This window comes from Colobus angolensis, unplaced genomic scaffold (assembly GCF_000951035.1).
Source record: "Colobus angolensis palliatus isolate OR3802 unplaced genomic scaffold, Cang.pa_1.0 Scaffold158, whole genome shotgun sequence".
NCBI lineage: Eukaryota > Metazoa > Chordata > Mammalia > Primates > Cercopithecidae > Colobus > Colobus angolensis.
Genome location: NW_012114688.1, coordinates 4,958,419 through 4,974,384, shown reverse-complemented (window position 1 = coordinate 4,974,384; position 15,966 = coordinate 4,958,419). Strand labels below are relative to the sequence as shown.

The following is a 15,966-nucleotide window of genomic DNA, read 5'->3' as shown; positions in this document are numbered from 1 at the left end:
TATTTATTATGATGAAAATGCTAAGCTAAGCTTGGGATGATGATTACAAGTTTGGAATGATGATTAATTCGGGATGTTTGAGTTGATGCTATAACCTGTGTATGATGTATATACCACTGACAAGCCTCACAATCTGCTGTTCTATAAAAATAACAAAACGGGATTGGGGAAGATCACTCAAAACCTATGCAAATCTATAGCCAAACTACAATTAAAAATAAATAAATAAATAAATAACAATTGGTCACCCCCACCCCCCTCCCCTGAGAAACTTTAGAAGGTCAAGTAGGCAGCTCAGTGTATCTGCAAACTGCTTCAGGGGATACTAAAAATGCAAAAAACCAATAGAGTACAAATGCTGGCATGCTGGCATGCAGGTGTGAAGACCGTGTAGATGGAAGAACACTGAGCTATGGAGGCGCAACTGTACAGGTATGCAGAGGAGAAAACACAACCTCTACAAGCTGATAGCTCAGCAAGGCTAGAAGTGCACCTCTCTGGGGAGGAGCTATGAAACCAAGTACTCATTTTTCTATTTCTTAAAATAGAGCTGAAAGGATTCCTACCTGTGCAGTATCCAAGCTGAGGGTATTTTATCGCTCCTGCAATAGGTTGTCATTCTATTATTGTTATACAGCTCCCTTTGCCTACAAAAAAATTGCTCTGAATTTATTCAACTTTCAAATTATATTGACAGGATGTCCTATATGCCAATTGTGTATTAGCTAATTGTTGTTACATACATATGTTATAGCAGAATAGACTGTATCTTGCTAGTGTGAAGACAATAATAAGCACATCGCTCTGATCCCAGCCTGCCCAACCCAAACCTGGTTCTACCATGTATACCTTTTTTTTTTTAATATTGAAGTCTAATTTACTTAACTTTAAATGAGGGTAATCATGGTATCTAACTCATAGGTGTTTGGACGAAGGGAGGCAAGATGGTGCACTTCCGGGTTCTTCATCCCTCCCCCAACTTTTCCCGCGCGCGCGAAAACGCAGCCGGTGCCGGGGAAGGTGCAGATCAACTGTGCATGCGCCAGGTGACGTCAATCCAAAGAGACCAAGATTTACCTGGTCGCACCTGCGGAACGCCCCCTGACACGCCCGTGCCCCGCCTATTGCCCTCCCACTCCTAGAAAAGCCGCTCTCCGCCAGTGAGCCACGCGGCCTTCTCACAGCCCCACTCCTGTCGGGATGTCAGGACTGTGGGAACTCCGTCCGAGAGCCCCACCAGGGGACTCTGCCGGCCTCCTTTGCGGGAGGCCGACAGAATTCTCCCTACCCACCTTCTTTCCCTGAAGCTAGGTGACCAAAATAAACTTGCAGTTTTTGCTCCTACACTTGCCTACCCGCTGGTTCTTTTGTGCCCGCTCGGCTGGTCTTAGAAAAACAAATCAATAGGGTTGTTATAAGGAATAAATGAGTTAATATAGGCAAAGCCTATGTAGGAATACCTCAATAAATGTTCCCATAAACTTGGAGTAATTAACAAGACCAGGGAAAGACACAGGAACTAGTGTAAAGCAGCCCTTAGTTGCAAGGTCCTGGATGACAGCAGGCTGCAAAAAAACAAGGAGGAAGTGAGAATTTGATCTAAAGTTAAAGATTCACCACCAAAAAAACCTAGTAGAAGGAGAAAGTATTTAAGGAAACAGATCATGGATGCATTCCCAGAGGCAACTGTAAGTGGAAGGCAGGGTTCATTGGCAGGCAGGGAACAATTACAGGACATTGACTTAGTTAAAACTTAAATGTATTTTTAGTACAGAATCCACAGTCCAGATCCAGTATGTAAAGATTGGTCAATAACTGAATGAGAGTAATACTTTTATTTCTACAAAGAACAATGAAGATTCCCAAGTTAAGGAAAAGTTACCTACCTTTAGGGTTCTGTGATGTGTGCTAAGGGTTGCTATTGTCCAATCTTTTTACTTTGTTTCTTTGGGTGTCATTGTCATTTTGTTTCCTTTAAGTCCTTGAAATTATGTATTGTAAGATTTCAGGTAAGATCAACAAAGCACATTTTGCCCAGATAAAGAATTACTGTAAAAGATCAACTCAACCCATTACCTAAGTACTCTGAAGTTCCTGAGAGTGCCTTCTTTGGAAAGCAGAGAAGATGGAAGATGGGTAGATGGTTGGAGGGTGGGCGAGCTAATTCCTGAGAAAGTTATCCAAGGTGGGGAAAGATCCCCGAAGGAGAAACCTATGAAGGGCATGCCAACAGCTAAAAAAATTACACCTATCCTCTCAGTTGGCCACTAGTACTGGAATTAGGAGAGGTGGTTCGTTATTCACTGAGTGAGTCCTGACACCAGTTCAATAAGGTGTTGCATTTGTTTGCTAAATAGTATTTTCACAGTCTCTAAGGTTGCAATAAACTTACCATATTCTTCTGACCTCCCTGCACTCCCAAAAGCTTCATCCTTCAACAATCTCATATCAGTTGAGGTTCACTGATTCTGGTTCTTCGTCAGGATAGAGCCTTATATAGTCCAAGGGAACTCATATCCAAGGCATGGTCATTAGACAGAAGCTTTTTTTTTTTTTTTTTTGAGACAGAGTCTTGCTTTGTAGCCCAGGCTGGAGTGCGGTGGTGCGATCTCAGCTCACTGCAACCCTCATCTCCCGGGTTCAAGTGATTCTCATGTCTCAGCCTCCTGAGTAGCTGGGATTACAGGTGCACACCACCACACCTGGCTAATTTTGTATTTTTAGTAAAGACAGGGTTTCACCACGTTGGTCAGGCTGGTCTGGAACTCCTGACCTCATGATCCGCCCACCTCAGCCTCCTGAAGTGCTGAGATTACAGGCGTGAGCCACTGCACCTGGCCATTTGCTTAGTTTTTTTGAGTTGTGAGTAATTCAAATGGTGCACTTTTTAAAATAAAGCTTCATGAGTCTTCTCAATAAAGCTGTAAATATACACAGTTATACAGATTTCAGGATTTCAGTGTTTTCAGTAGAATGTCTGGGTCTTTCCCAGAAATCACAATAGTTAACACATCCTATGTGCAAAACATTATTGTAAGTACTTCATATGTATTCACTCATTTAATCCTCACAGTAACCATATGAAATGGAAACTACTATGTTTATTTTATAGATAAGGAAACTGAGATACAGAAAAGTCAAATAACTTGCCTAAAGAAGTTAATTTGAGCACAACCCAACTGGTTGTGAACGACAATTCCCTGTTCATATAACCACTGACCCACTCTGCTCTGTAAGATGACATCATTGTAATATACTGGATCTGGTCTGAAACAAATATTGGAAACTTTAGAGGCCATATCAGAACCTCACTTATAGTTCAGTAAATAGGGTCATCTAAAGGTCTTCTAAAGATTTTTATCTACCAGAAGATCACCCTTTCAGTTAATTCTTATATTTGGGACAGTTGGTTATATAATATTTTGGAATATTATATGAATCCCCTTCAATGCAGGTTTTATGACCACTAGTACTAACCACTTGCTAAATCTACTTTCTGCTTGGTTATCATATATCACCAATGGGTCTGATCAGTCTATTTTGATTCTGACACAGTATCTACTTTTTCAGACTCTGTAAAGCATTCTGGCTTTACATCCCATTTGACCCCGAGGCTGCTGAAAATCAGTGCATGATGAACACAGCATTTATAGGGCAAGCCCAGGGTGACATCAAGCAGAAGCTGCAGGCATGAATGCCACCCAGCTTATAAAAGTGGCCACCAAAGTGTAGGTTAATTGTGACCAGGAAGCAAAACAAGAAAGAACAAAAGCAACAAGTGCAGAACCAGGCAGCTAGACACACCAAAGGTTAAGTCCCTCTCCCCAGCCTGGCTCTATCTGGAAAAAGAAAGGGACAGGGACCAGTGCCAGGAGAAAAGCAAAGGAGATAGAAAGGCATAATTCTTACAATTTGCGGGAGGCATCTGCCAAGCTTCTGGACCAGTGACAACCTAGGAGTGGACTACAGCTGTGCAGATCCTACCCAGCCCAAGAGTGTAAGTGTGAGAAAATAAAGAAAAAAGTTAAAAAAAGAAATCAGAAAGAAACAGGAGAGACAGACTGCAGTGCCATCGCCCGGCCCTGCCGACCGTAAGAGCAAGAGAACTCAAGAAAGATAAAAGAAGCAGATTGAAATCTTAAAAAAAAAAAGAAAACCAATCTGTTAGCAGCAGCCCTCATAAAAAGAGAGACTAGCAATGTAAGAAGATATAGATACAGACGTAAAAGAAGTCAAGTTAAGCAAAGATTCGAGAGCCAGACAAAGCTAAAAACAGATCAACGTGCACAATGCAAAAAGAAAAAAAAAAAAATCAATGTGCACAATGCAAAAAGGAAAAAAAAAAAAAACACAAAAAGAAGAATGTCCAGAAGGTAATAAAGAGAGTGGTAAACGCCGTGGTATAAAGAAGTCACTAGCTAAAAGCTGCCATACCCTAGAAGAACCAGATACTGATCTAATCAAGCTAGCAAAGGCTGAAAGATATAAAGACTAACACAGACCAGGCTCCTTCTCATTAAGCCTCCAGGAGCCCACAGTCACATTAAAAGTTGAAGGCAGCAAGATTCTGCCATATCTGGATTCCAAATTTCTCCCTGATGGCTAAGCCATTATATGAAGTTACAAAGAAGGAGAAAAAGAACCCCTCCTCTGGGAAACTGAACAGGAGAAGGAGCCATGCCTTGTGAAAACTTGCTTATAGACTTTACTGAAATGCCCTGTGCCAGAGGCTCTCAGTATATGCTAGCGTTTATTTGCAACTTTTCAGGATGGATTGAGGCTTTCCCTACCAGGACAGAAGAAGCGACATTATCCCCAGGTTTGGACTGCCTCTAACTTTAAAGTCAGACAGTAGGCTGGCATTTGTAGCTAATATAGTGCAAGATTTAACAAGACCGTTAAAAATAAAATAGAAGTACCTGATATAAATGATGAATTGATGGGTGCTGACGAGTTGATGGGTGCAGCACACCAACATGGCACAAGTATACATATGTAACAAACCTGCACGTTATGCACATGTACCCTAGAACTTAAAGTATAATAAAAATAAAAAAAAAATAAAAATAAAAAATAAAATAAAATAGAAGTTACACACAGTCTATTGACCACAAAGTTCAAGAAAAGTGGAATGTGTGAACCCAACACTCAAGCAGCTACTGAAGAAATATTGCCAAGAAACTCATCTGAGATGAGATCAAGTCTTGCCTATGGTCCTCCTCTGAGTCCGGTGCACCACCACCAGACAAATTGGGTATTCACCCCACAAGATTTTGTTTCGTCAGCCACCCCCAAGTCATAAGTCAAATTAAAGGTGATCTCCAGGAACTAGAGGAATTAACCTTAAGAAAACAAATGCAGGCTTTAGAAATAGCCATGTAAAGTCTTCGTAGTTCAGTACATGAAAGCCTGACACCCCTTTAAACCTAGAGACTCTGGTTAAGTTAAAAAGTAGAACCCAACTTCTCTAGGACCCATGTGGGATGGGCCCCATACTATAATCTTGTCCACTCCCACTGTTGTTAAAGTTGCAGGTGTTGTGCCTTGGATCCACCACAGTCAGCTGAAACTGGCAGCTCTAGCCAAGTGAACCAGCCAGCAAGATCCAGGCCATTTGACCCGGCTGATCCTGTGGCAAGACCCAGTTGCTGCTGAGGACTACAACCCTGCTCTGGTCACTCTGGAAGCTGACCAGTCTATGCACGGCTGAAGCTTGAAGAGACAACAAGCCCTGCCCTAGTCACACTCTGGAAGCTGACTAGTCTACACATGGCCAAAGCTTAAAGTCTCATCAAGCAAGTTAATGTGGTTAAAAATCTTAATACTAGTAGTTTTCCTTGCAATACTAACTGTTTTATTATTGTTCTGTCATTGTGCTTAACCTCCTCCCCCAGGCAAGGACCTTTTCTGTCCTCGCTGGGTATGAATATGCTGTACATTGTTTTGCTGTTGTTACCTACCCTTAACCATGCTAGAAAAAGCACCTATAGAAGGGTGTCCCCACTGTACACATACTACTTAGTCAAGGAACAGTATAACTAGAACTTTATTGTACCACCACCTGTATTATGAGTGTACAAGGACGTGCTTAAGAACTTGTACTTATAATCAGAGCACCTACTCAATTTGTGACCCAGGAAATAACGAGCCTTATGTCTGTTATGACCCCAAGGTTTTACCTGGTAAATGGTTCGAAAGTTGTGCAAGGTCAAAAGAAGGTCCCCTCTTAAACCAAACCAAGGTCCCTCCTTTTTACCGAAGGCCTATTTCTCTATATTTTGATGCTTGTCAGGCAGCACACCAAGACTCACCCGTCTGTAGTCACCTACCTTTAAAAAGATACTATAGAAATGACTACAAATATGTATGCATGCCAAGAGTAACTCTACCTTGTTCCCCTGAGACCCCAGAGAAAGATTGTCGGTATTGCATATCGTGGCACCCTAAGTCAATTATGCTTACCAAAATACTGGTAAAACCAAATTATAAAACAAAAACCTGTAATCCTGTAAATTTCACCATTCTAAAGGCAGGCTTACTCATGTAGACTGCAGGTTACCCCATACATGTCTACATACACACACACCCAGCAACCTACCTGCATGTTATCCAAAGAGGAACCTGGACTGGTCCAGCCCAGCAACAATTCCAAGTCTTTAAGTCATTCTATAAGCATGTAGACCAGAATTTACCAGAGCCTCCTCCTTTAGCTGAAAACCTGTTTGCTCAGCTGTCTGAAAACATTGCCAGCAGCCTAGGCAATTTCCTCATGTTATGTTTGTAGAGGAACTAACATAAGAGACCTACAGCCTTAGGAAGCAAAAGAGTTAATGCCACAATGTAATTTTACGCTGACTGACTCTTTCCCAGAAGCTACCTAAATTCAAGTGTCTGGCTCCTAAAAAACGTCTGTTATCAAGAGATACTATGTTGCTTACTAGGGAAAAGTTTTTACAGACCTAGTAAGAGAACTAACTTGCTTGAGACAGCAATGTTACAATGAAACACTAAAAAAACAATAAACTTTGTGGCAAGGCAGAGATGACTCCAAATCACCTCATCCAAATCCGTTTTCCCATTTCTCTTCTCTAAACCCCACCTGGTATCAGCTTAAAGCTCCAAATACCTGGCAAGCATCCTCTGGTCTCTACTGGATCTGCGGACCACAGGCCTACCGACAATTGCCCACCAAATATGTGCTTAGAACAATTAGACCGTCTTTCTTGTGCTTAGAACAATTAGACCGTCTTTCTTCCTACTCCCACTGCAACAAGGAGAAACTTCAGGATATCCCATCTATGATGAAGTTAGAAAAAGAAGCAATAAAGATTTAGATGTAAAGAAAGATATAAAAATAAGAGATTGAAAATACACAAATTAGCCCCCTGAAAGAATAATTCAATACTATAAGCCAGCTACCTGGGCACAAGATAAGTCATGGAGATACTGCACACCTATTTGCATGCTTAACCCCATCCTAAAGTTGCAGGTAGTACTTAAAATCATCACTAATGAAACAGCAAATGCATTAGATTTACTGGCCCAGCAAGCCAGAAAAATGAGGAATGCTATCTATCAGAATAGATTAGCTTTAGACTACCTCCTAGCCCAGGAAAAAAGAATATGTAGAAAGTTCAGTCTAACTAATTGCTGCCTGGAAATCAATGACAATAGAAAGGCAATTAGAAAAATAACTGCAAGAATGAGAAAATTAGCCCATGTTCCCATTCAAACTTGGAAAGGGTGGTCTCCAGATTCTCTTTTTAGAAGGTGGTTTTCATTTTTGTTTTTTCTTTTATTTATTTATTTTTTTAATGCTGCATTCCTTGGTTTTATTCAAAACAGTGCGTATTTTTAGCATTTTGTGGTAGGATTTTACACTTGTCATTTACACAAATTACAGGGTTCTGCTTCAAGTTTTTTTGTGTGTTTTTTTTTTTAATTCAGCCCATGTGCAGCACAAGAATATGCAAAACTGCTTTACATTTTTGTAAATGTACATTTACATTTACACACTTTTTATCAAAGGAGAAAATTCTGGCTTGTAGTTTTAGGCAAATACAAGAAGCTTCAAACTAGACACATAGGGTTGACATTAATTCTCAAATATAAGTCTGCACTTTTGTGTTGTAGTTCTCTGAAATATGAATACCAAATTCCTAAGGGATTTTTATGTTTGCCTTCAAAAAGGAAAACTAAAAAAATTCCCGTTAACAAGTCCCTCTCCATCAGCTTGACCTTTCTACAATCCTACTCTTGCTTCCCTTAGTGCCAGACACTTGCATCATGTTACAAAATTGGGGTGGGCCATTTATATCATACAAGGACCAGATCCTTTTACGTAACTACTCTCCTGCAAAAATCTAAACAGGAATATATTGATGCAGATGGTTCTGCTACATTTTGTTTAATATGATGTAACACTTGGTAATCTAGTAAACCATGATGCTGGGCAGTTAATCAAAGGGAGGAAGAGACAAAGGTCCCTATCAATGCACTTTTTGTTGGTGACACATTGGAAACCTTAGGAATCAAGTTGTTTGATGCTAAGAGAACTTTAAACTTTCTAAATACAACACACCTATTGACTGCTTGAGGGACTTCTCTGATGCTTATGCACAGATACTCTTTTTCAGCAAGTTGGAGGCAGTATTTTATACTTTCTAAAGGGTTCTGAAGAGGCAATAAGGAAGAGTAGGGCTTTTTCTGCCCCTGTAAAGGTATCGTTTTCTATCATTGGTATCCATTGTTCCCTAAGCATCTTCTGATACCTAAATGTGTGTGTATATTCATATTTAAAATAATTACCCACCTTTCAGTCAATCAATACACAGCCACCTCTTGATTATCTATGAGAAATATAAACGACATTTACTCTCAAACTTCACTCTAACAGAATCATCTACCTTTGATACACTTTATTGTTTGTTTTACATCCCACATACACTACAGGCTATCAAGACCAAGTTACAACACAAGTGTTATTTGTTTCCTCTAACCCATGCTAGGAATGGAGAATAGAGTGAGCACACTCTGCTAGAGCTTTGCAGATGACCCTATAGTGGGCATTGGGGCAGGACAGAATTCTGGACATGAGAAAAGACAAATTTCAAGTTCCTCCAGAATCAGGTCTTACACGCCTTCATTATTGTGTTCTAAGTTTATGATTGCCACAAAATTTAAAAACTGAGTTATAGTCACCATTTTATACAGAGACAGGAGAGTTGACTGTAATCATGTTATGACTTTAGCTCTTTAACATGAAAAAATTCACCAGAAAGCATATGATAAAAAGATTAAAAAGACTGCCATGACATCTAGAAGCATTTATTTTAATCAAAAAACTTAAATATGACTATGTGTACACAAAAATTGCACACATTACATATGCTGAACAATGCCAAGAAACATAATACATTGGTGCAACAGTTTTCTAAAATAAATGTAAAAATGAGCCCAGACCATCAGACAAAAGCAAAACACTTATTTCCCAATAGCACAATGCTGAAAATTGATAACAATCCTAAAACACCTCCAACTTTCCTTACAAAGCTGCCAAATTCCAACTATTTTTAAAAATTTGACTTTTTTTTATATTAATAAAAATCTGGTGACAAATATTATAAAACCAATGCTGGATAGTCTTCACTCCTTTTAACATTCCAAATATTCCAACATAATCACAGGAGTGAAAACCATTTTAAGGTGATATGCTTTATGAAACAAACAACAGTATATACATTTATTGCAAATTATATTAAACTAAAATGAGGGGAAATCAAAATATGAACTGTTTACTACTTGCAAATCAATAATAATTTTAATTATTTTCTCACTCTGATAAAAATCAGAAAGCAACATTTATAAAATTGCCACTACATCACTTTTCATAGCAGGGAACCGAAATCTGTACATCTCATTTTTGCAGAAAAGTAGGCAGGCAGAAAGAATTATATATAAAAGTTTCCAAAGGGAAAAACAAAGAAATATTTAATCTGATCTCTTTTCTTTTAAAAAATTAATTCAGTAGACTTCTATTTTTTCCTTTGTAACATGTAAATTCCTGGCTCTAAAATGGATGAATTTTCAGTGTCAGTGTAAAGACATCTTGTTACTTTCTTCAAAATAAAAACTGCAGCGTGGAAATTATGGTGTATTATGCATTTAAACTCCAGATAGGCAGGAACTGGAACCAAGTGTTAAGCAATTTGCTTAATTATTGACTTTTCATAAGAAAAGTCTAAGGGAAGGGGGAGAACAGAGTTGCTTTTAGCCTCTCTCTCAAGAGTACATTTCCCACTGTACATTTCCATCAGAGGATGCGTGGTCTGTGAAAAAAGAAGTAACAGTTTCTGTAGTTTTCAAGGCAGAGAGTGTGTGTTCTGAAGTGAGCTTCATTTTCTGTTCAGGGACATTTGTGAATCCAAGTTTTTGCAGAAACTGGAGCCTGCTTCTGTTTGGTCTTCATTTTCTCCCTTTGAAAATGCGTTTTTACCTTTGTAAGTCAATTTGTCTTTCTGCTGGTGCTGCCTTTTTGGCTACATCTTGCAGTTTGGGTGTTTTGGCATTACCTGCTTCCAAACCCCCAGGGCTCTCCTGACCCACTGCAGCTCTCTTCCTTCCCTTGTTAATAGGTTTATTTAGATCATTATTTTGGGTTGCATTGCCCTGAGATTCAGACTTGGGTCAACGTCCTCTCCTGGGTGTGGAAGGGGCAGGCGGTCCAAATTCATCTACTTTCTCATCTGTTTTTTGTTGGATATTCTCTGCACAAGCTGCTGTTACTGTTCTTTTCTTTCCTTTGTCACTGCTGATGTAAGAGTGGGTAGCCTGGGTAGCCTGATCAGAACTAATTTCCTTATTCTTTACTGGGTCAATATTCGTTACAGGTGTGTCTGAAGTAATCTTCACAGAGTTCTCTTCATTTTCACTAACTCTAGTTTCTGCTGCCTCTGAACTCTGTTCCCGTGATCGATTTTCGGTTCAAGGGTTCAGCTCTGAATTTCCATTAACATTGCTTCCAGTCTCAGTATCAGTGCTTCTAACACAGGGTTTCCTTCTCGTTGCTGATAAAGGCTTGTTTACTGCACCTAGCACTTCAGTAGGCTTTGGCTTTCCTGTTAACAGAAGTACTCTTGTCTCTTCTGAAATAGAACTCTTATCGTTACAGAAGTCCTTTTCAGGTTGTGTAAAAAATTTCATCGGGAGGACTGGGTCCTTTGGTGAATCTGCACTGCACAAAGCACTTTTACTATTTATAGCACAGAGAGCCACATCACATACTGTATACAGTTTTTCATTTGTCTGGGATTTATCTGGAGACTGGGCATCTCTGGGTAACTTGATGTTCTCTGCCATCTTCTTCATAAAGGCAGGGCTATTGTTTCCATTCTTTGTCATTAAAACTTCAAGCATGAACCATAGGCACTCTTTGATATCATGAAGCTGATCAGCATCTTGTGATCTTGTAAAATCTGGATCATGGGCCAGCAGGTGAATCATGTATGGAATTACATATTCAGGCAACAGTGATAATAATTTCTCAGTGGCCACAGGGTTCTGTTTAATGTATTCCCTGCGTATACTGATATTTTTCGGTAAACACAGTCGTGTGTGTGCTCTTCTCTCCTTCACAGGATCTTTGGCACACAAGGCAAATATCGCCATATATGGGATATATGCTCCAATGGAAGCAGTAACTTCACAAGTGCTTTATGCAGTTTCTGAGCAAATATCTGCCTTACTTGGTAACACTCATCATTAGTAACAAGTGCACAGAGCTGAAACTGTTCTGGGGTAATAATTTCATGGTAACAAGATTCCTGAGCAAGCTTCATTATGGCACTACCAGCAGCTAATTGCAAGCGAGACATATCTGATTTACCGATCCTCTTTTGCTCTGTCAGGACACCCTCACTAACCAACATCGCTGATAATCGAAGGGTTGAATTGGTAGATTTAGACTGGTTGTTTTTCATACCCAACAGCCACCTTACCAGAAGTTCAATTGCCTATACCTTTGCTAGTACTTCAGGGGAAACCTCTTGACATCTGGAGACCACAGTTTTCCATTATTTTCACCTAGTGACCTGTCATTCATTAGCTGATCTTTAACAATAAAATTTGCTACTACAGATTTCACTGGGGAAGCAAACTGATTTGCTGCTAACATAGAAATGTGGTCCAATGAAACTAATGGAGTTATAAGTTGTTCTGGCACATCAGCATTCAGACTCCTACTGAGTGGCTCAAAAATCTGTGCAAGCTGGACTTCTTTATTTGTGAATATGGCATGTATACAGTGCACAGTCTGTTTTGCTTGGTGTGGAGTACCCCTCTTTGCTTTTTTTTTTTTTGAGACAGAGGCTTGCTCTGTCACCTAGGCTGGAGTGCAGTGACGCGATCTCGGCTCACCGCAAGCTCTAGCTCCCGGGTTCACGCCATTCCCTGCCTCAGTCTCCCGAGTAGCTGGGACTACAGGTGCCCGCCAACCATGCCTGGCTAATTTTTTGTATTTTTCAGTAGAGACAGGTTTCACCGTGTTAGCCAGGATGGTCTCAATCTCCTGACCTCGCGATCCACCCACTTCAGCCTTCCAAAGTGCTGGGATTACAGGCGTGAGCAACTGCGCCAGCCCCACTCTTCGCTTTTTGATGTAAAATGGGAATTAAGGTTGACCGTATCTAGGGAAGGTCTGTTTCTATTTTGTGACCTGTATTTCTAAAAATTTGTACAGCAGCTTCTGCTACTTTGTGATCCTCCATTCTTATGCACTGTAACAAGGACTCATATGTCTCTGCAGAGTGGAACGAGGTAGGATATGTGAAAGATAGAACCTTAAGAAGTGCAAGTCCTGAACCGATAGCTGTATCTGGACTTCCACCCTCCTCTTCATCATCTGCTGTCCCCTCTATTCACTTATTCATCAATTTCACTAATGCATTCATGGCTTCTGAATCAATGTGCACAGGTACAATTCTCTCCAACAGAAATTTGACCTTCTCTAGAAAAGGATTTGTTAGTTGCTTAGGATTTGCAAGTTTCCAGGCTATTTCTCTCACACAAATATCTGCTTGTTTGCAAGAACAGGTTGGGCTGATTAATAACTCCAATTGAGACCGAAGTTTCTCATCATCACCGAGAACCTGTTTAAATTTCTTCACAAAATCTTGTGCTTTCCCGGGGTCAGGCAAATTCTTTGCTATGGTCATTAGTTTTCCAAACATGGCAGAACAGTTAGCCTCTGATGCAGGCTGCTTATGCAAATCCAACAGCTCACGTACATGACTCCAAAGCATGTTCTGACACTTCCACATCTCATTGAGAGCTTTTACAGCATTTGGATCCAAACTAGAATATAAGTTTCATTCTCTTTTCTGTTTCCAGGTTGTGGGGGACAAGATACTGAGCAAAGATTTTCTCTACCAACAGTGTGTCATCAGTGCTGTTCTGATAATAAATATGCAAAGGTTTGTCCTTTATCCAGCTGACTTTATCTGCAGTTTCCTTTCCTGCTTCACCATGAAGACAGTATTTCTTATAAAGCTGAGCCAGACCCGTCATAGCTTCTTTTCTTACTTGCCACCGTTTATCCAGTGTTCTTTCCCTTACAAAGCCAAGCAGCTGATCGTTTACTAAAGCCAGGTCTCTCTTGGCAGCTGTTATTAAAGTAACAATGACATCATGATGAATAGCTTCTTCTGGATCATGTGATCTAACCTTTAAATACTCTGTGAGATCCTTCACTAAATCTGGGTGATTCATTAAACAATGACTGGCAAATTTCACATTTTCTAATCTCACAGGAACATGAATGTCATTAAATCGTACAAGAAAACATTGCCAAAGAGAACAATTTTGTGTTGCCAAATCAGAATCTTTGGAGCCAAACAATTTAGCTAGAAGTCGAACAACAGCTAATCACTCTTCTCCATCATTGCTCTTTAGTTTGAATTCAAGCTGTGGCATGATGGAAATAATAAATGAGGATCTATAGCAAAAAGTTCCTGAATCAGATCAAATACATATTCTGACAAATCACTTACTGATGATCTTCCCAGCACCAGGACTTGATTGAAAAAATTGGCAATGCATGCCTCAATAGTCTGGACTGTTCTTTCCAATAGCACTTTTGCAAGGTCAAAGGACTATTTAAGTTCTTATGTGCAGGAATGAGGTTAATAAGAATGGAGCCCAATAACTCTTGAGTAACTCTGTCTCCTTCCATGATGATATAACTCATCAGATCTAGCAAGTGCATTTGTACCTTCTTATTGTGGCTATCGTTGATCACTGAGAAGAGAGTCCTAAAAAGCTGAATAAAAATTTCATTGCAATCTTCCAATTCAAAGCGGATGTTACATGATTTAACCCAAGCTAAATTCTCTAATAAATAAAAGTACCTATTAAACTGTGGACTCTTTGTATCCTCCAAACCTTTTAATTGTCTGGTAATAAACAAAAATATGTCCTTAAGTTTATCATGGGAAGTATATGTACCTTCTGGGGCATGATATCAGCCTAACAACATGCTACAAGGAGACACACATCTTTACTGGTGTTCCTGAGGGAGAATTCAGATGCAAGATACAAGGCTAGTGGGGAGACACTGCTGTTTTTCATCTTCTGAGTCCTGAGCCATATCCATAAAGGTTTTCACTACCATCTTCAGGTGTTTGATCATCTCTTCGGTGGTGATCTTGTCGGTGATCTCTTTTACCCCCAGAGGGTAAGCGATCTCCCCGTCGGCACTCACGATGCCACAGAGGGCTGTGGCAGGCTTGGGCTGTGCGGTGAAGTCCATCCTGGGGCACAACTTTTGGTTCACAGTCCTCTATCAGCCTCTCCTCCTCATGCGGGCAGAAGGTGCATCTAGTGCCCCAGCCTCTGTCAGGTGGTTGCACCGCCGCCCATCATCAGGATGCACACAAAGCGGCTCCGCGGGTCCCGCCGTTGCCACCCGCCCACCTGAGCACTGGTTTTCATTTTTCAGAAGGTTCAAAACTTTAATAAGAGTAGTTCTGGCCATACTAAGAAGTTGCCTAACACTCCATTGTCTCTTACCTCTCTTTGTTAAAAGCATTCAATCAACCATAAAGGCAATAGTAGCTAGGCAAACTACCACTCAGCTAATAGCTCTGCATAAATATCAACCTTTGTCTAAAGAAGAAAACTTGTCTCTTCATGCGGAATTAAGTAATAGTGATACCTTCTGTTAAACTTCTTTTAGAAAAGGCATCAAAGGAGAGAAACTGAAGCTGAAATTTAAAAATAAATATGCATTCATTCACTGCAAGAAAAGTAACAGGCGAGGCAAGGGTTAAAAAGAAAAGAAGTTTTCCTCTGCCTAGCAAGCTCACTTCAAGGACAGTTACAAGATAACGCTGTTTGAGAAGCAATGGGCTCCAGACACCCCTCCCCTCCAGAGCAAGGTTAAAAGAAAAAAAAAAAAGAGAAAGACAAATTTCTTTACTGTTACTCCTGTCCCTGGCTTCTTAAGCATGACTATGTTTTACAAATGCCTGTATTTAGCCAGTTCTTGTTTTTCTTTCAATGCAGCTACAAGGCCACCAGCTATGCAAGGTCACAAGTTATGCTATGATATAGATTATGTGACCTATCATATAATTAACTGCCTCTGTTTTGCTTTTGTAAGCCTGCTCATAAAAACCCCACTCGGTCTTTGTTCAATGCTCATCCTTTTAGATGTGAATCCACCAAGCAGGTGCGTACCTTAAATAAACAATCCTCCTGTTCTCCATATCAGTCTCTCAGGTCCTCAATTTCCCACAACAGTAGCATGAAGTTTCAGCAACCAAGGCTTTTAGCCATGCCCTAACATTCTGTAAGTCTCCATTGCTTCAATTCCTTCATCTGTAAACTTGGGGTTGTTTGGATCTTTGAATGAAATAATGGATGTAACATTTAAAAATGTTTAGTAGGTAGGCCAGGTGCAGTGGCTCACAT

General features: G+C 40.1%; 1 pseudogene; it reads right to left on the bottom strand.

Annotated features, from left to right (window-relative positions):
- Window positions 1-9,653: 9,653 nt before the first annotated feature.
- Window positions 9,654-14,964, bottom strand: LOC105508101 (annotated as a pseudogene).
- Between the last annotated feature and the right edge of the window lie 1,002 nt (window positions 14,965-15,966).